This window comes from Rousettus aegyptiacus, unplaced genomic scaffold (assembly GCF_014176215.1).
Source record: "Rousettus aegyptiacus isolate mRouAeg1 unplaced genomic scaffold, mRouAeg1.p scaffold_m13_p_16, whole genome shotgun sequence".
Taxonomy (NCBI): Eukaryota; Metazoa; Chordata; class Mammalia; order Chiroptera; family Pteropodidae; genus Rousettus; species Rousettus aegyptiacus.
Genome location: NW_023416291.1, coordinates 42,741,766 through 42,745,330, shown reverse-complemented (window position 1 = coordinate 42,745,330; position 3,565 = coordinate 42,741,766). Strand labels below are relative to the sequence as shown.

The window sequence follows — 3,565 nt, the reverse complement described above, 5'->3', positions numbered from 1 at the left end:
TTTGACTCCAAACAGTACACCTGCCCAGGATTTCCAGAATGTTCTGGCTCTTCAATCTTAACGTTCTTTTTTTTCCTTGCCTTTCCATTTCTTGACTCCCCAGCTACCCAAGGAAGATTTGAGTAAGTGAAAAAATATAAGCTAGTTTTGGATAGAAAAACTCAATATTGTAGAGATCAGATGTCCTTAAAATAACTTATAATTAATATGATCCCAGTAAAGAATCCCAAGAGAAATGTTTTTAGAAGCTAAACTAGCTTCTATTACATTTTAATGTAGAAAATAAACAAATGAGAAACTAGAAACTAGAAACTTCTTGAAGAGTATTGAGGTACAAATCCTGTAAGTTATTAAAATATAATAAAGGTATGGCAATTAAAACAATTATGGTGTGATGTGTAATTGCAGACAAATCAATAATATAAAATAGATATTCAGGAAATGTGACCAAATGCATATGTGAATTTAATATATGATAAAGAAGGCATATTATTCTGTAAACTAAGGGGAAAAGAACTTTCATTTTTAGGAAAAGTGATGCTCTACTTTGACTGTCAAACTCTTTTATGGAATTTTTTTTAAAAAAGACATTTCAAATCATTGGAGGAACAATGGATTGTTCAATAAACAGTGTGTAGAGACAACAGACCAGTCATCTGAAAAAAATAAACCCTGCCTTACGCGTTACATTAAATCATTTCCCAGGTAGTTCATAAGTATAAACATAAAATCACAGACACCCAAGAAAAAAGAATTATTTTGCTGGGAATTTCTAAGTATGAAGCAAAATCCAGGAAACATGACAGGAAAATATTGATAATTTTATTAATAAAATGTGTTTCACTTAAAAAACACCATAACAAATTGAAAGACAAAAACTAGTTATAATATGTGTAAGACATGTGGTTAAACAAAGGGTTAATTCCCTCAAATATAGACTTTATGATTAAATTAGAATAGAATCATATAGAAAAATGACCAATAGGCATGGACAAGAACTACAGAAAACGAAGAAGTAAAAATCTTAGAATAGACTCAAAATCAGCCTTATAAAAAACATAAATGAAAACAATGAAGCTCCATTTTTATCAGAATGTCAGAAATCAAAGGTTGTTAATAAACAGAATTTTTATGCGTATAGGGAAATAGTACACTCTTACACTGCTACAACTAAAAGGGACAACAATTTGGCAATGTTCTTCAAAATTCTACACGCACATATCCAGTCATTCTATTTCCAGGAATTTGTCTTACAGGTAACCCTTGTGATGCATGCAAAGACATATGTGCAAGGCTCTTATATTGAAGGACTAATTAGTGATGAGTTCACAGCAAAAAAAAAAAAAAAAACACAAAAGGCCTCCAAATGTGTCTCAATATGAAGGATGATAAAGTAAATGATGGTGTGACCACATCAAACACCGAAGATGTGAAATACAATGCCGCTGATCCCTGTGCACTGAAATGGATTGATTTATAAGACATGTTAATGAGATATTTCAAGAGAAAAGGAAAATGTAGAGCAGTATTCAAGGTATTCGTCTGTGTGTGTGTGTGTGTGTGTGCGCATGTGTGTGTGCATGCGTGCATGTGTGTGCATCCGTGTCCATAGATTATTTCTGGAAAATAAGTTGAAGAATTCATTAAGTTGGCTTCTGGGAAAGGAATGATTGGAAGTCTAGTAAGGGAGAAGAATTTACTTTTCATTGCTCACTCTTGGGTTCTACTGATTTTTTAAAATGATGTTGTTTTATCAAAAAATAATAAAACTCTCATCATTAAACATAATAAAAAGGGGAGTAAGAATAAAGCCTCGCGAAGCCTGTTGTGACGGTCGTGGCTCACGCCGGTGTCTTCCTTACCTGTGTTCACACATTCGCTTACATTTCTCGTTTCTTAATGATCAGGGGTCCTCTTGTCACTTCACATATCATTATTTGCACATCAGTGACTATCCCGCCTGGGGCGTGAATCATCTCTTTGTCCAGCATCTTCATGCTGTCTTTGCTCTCCGCCAGTCACTCAGTAGGCATCTGGGTTCGACTGACGTGGAATCACTGAACTTGCGTTCAAATCACCCTTATTTGGCTTAATAATGGCCCCAAAGCAGAAGAGTAGTGATGCTGGCATTTTAAATATGCCAAAGAGGAGCCCTAGGTGCTTCCTTTAAGTGAAAAGATAGGTGTATACAAGGAAAGAAAAAAAAAAACAGGGTTCAGTATTATCTGTGATTTCAGGTGTCCACTGGGGATCTTGGAAGATATCCCCACCCCACCCCCGGCAGAGAAGGGGGGACTGTAGTACTCAATTTTCTGGAAAGCACAGGAATCTGGGTAATAGATATATTTTTTTAAAATAAACAACTCAAGTAATTCTTATAATTTAGCAACCTTACAAAATAACGCTCACTTCACCCTCAAAATAAGCCAGATATGTAGGTAAAACACATATTTGTTATTTTCTTTTTACAGAAGAGGAAACTAAGGCTCACTGAGTTTAAGTGACTTTCCCTTAATCTTAGAATAACATGTCTGAGCTCCAGCATCCTTTTAGTATTAATATGTTTCTCTCTTTCAAAGTCTGACTTACAATAATGATTTACTTCCAGCAATTAGAAAGAAAAATATTTTATGAATGCTAGAATATCCATATCCTAATTAAATCTACTCATCACTGTGTATCATCGGCAGAATGAAACTTGTACTTTTTTTTTTTTTTTAATTCTGCAGCACCTGGTCTTCCTAGGTGGTCTCCCATCCAAATACTAACCAGGTCCAACCCTACTTAGCTTCTGAGATCAGACAAGATCCGGCATGTTCAGGGCGGCATAGTCATAGACTGAAATCTTGTTCTTTAGGTCACAAGGAACGACAGGTGTTGGGGGTGGATGTAAACCAGAACATAAATGCTTACATACATTCCACCCAATTCTTCTCATTTTAGAATAAAAACACAGAATAAAAAGGAGAAGTGGAAAATTTGCAAGTCAATAAGCTTATTCTGGCCTGCCACTAAATTACTGTAGGAACTTTTTTTTTCCATCTAGAAAGCCTTTTCTGAGACGTCATGGAAAAAGGAAATAATTGCATGAATCATGCTGCCACTTGTCTTAAAAAATAAAATACATAAATAAATAAATAAAGGAAGGAAGGAAGGAAGAAGTGAAAACCCATTTAAGAAGCAAAGGGGAAGTAGTGCCTTAAGCCTATACATTCACCAGAAAGTGGGACAGGGGTCACGGGCTCAGCTTGTTAAGGACCACCCACGCTGGAGGAAATGTCCCTCTGTTAGTTCCGTGGCCTTTCCTCCCCAACTTCAAAGTGTGGTCCAATTTCGAATACTCAGAACCTCGGGAAAGCAGCTGTTTCTGAGGGCCAATTTTTATTTTCATACCGGAGGGTTTGTGCCTTGAAACATCAAAGTATGAACACCGATAGCTGTTTGAGATAGATCTCAGTTTAAAATATATTTTGGCGGCCTTTCGTATACAGACTGCATTGAGCAGGATCTCCCTTTCCCGTAGGACCGAGGGTCACCCCCAGAATCAAATTCATGTTGGGGCCAC

The 3,565-nt window shown here is 36.2% G+C and overlaps 1 pseudogene; it reads right to left on the bottom strand.

The window, feature by feature from the left end:
- Window positions 1–2,720: 2,720 nt before the first annotated feature.
- Window positions 2,721–2,839, bottom strand: LOC118612706 (annotated as a pseudogene).
- Window positions 2,840–3,565: the final 726 nt, after the last annotated feature.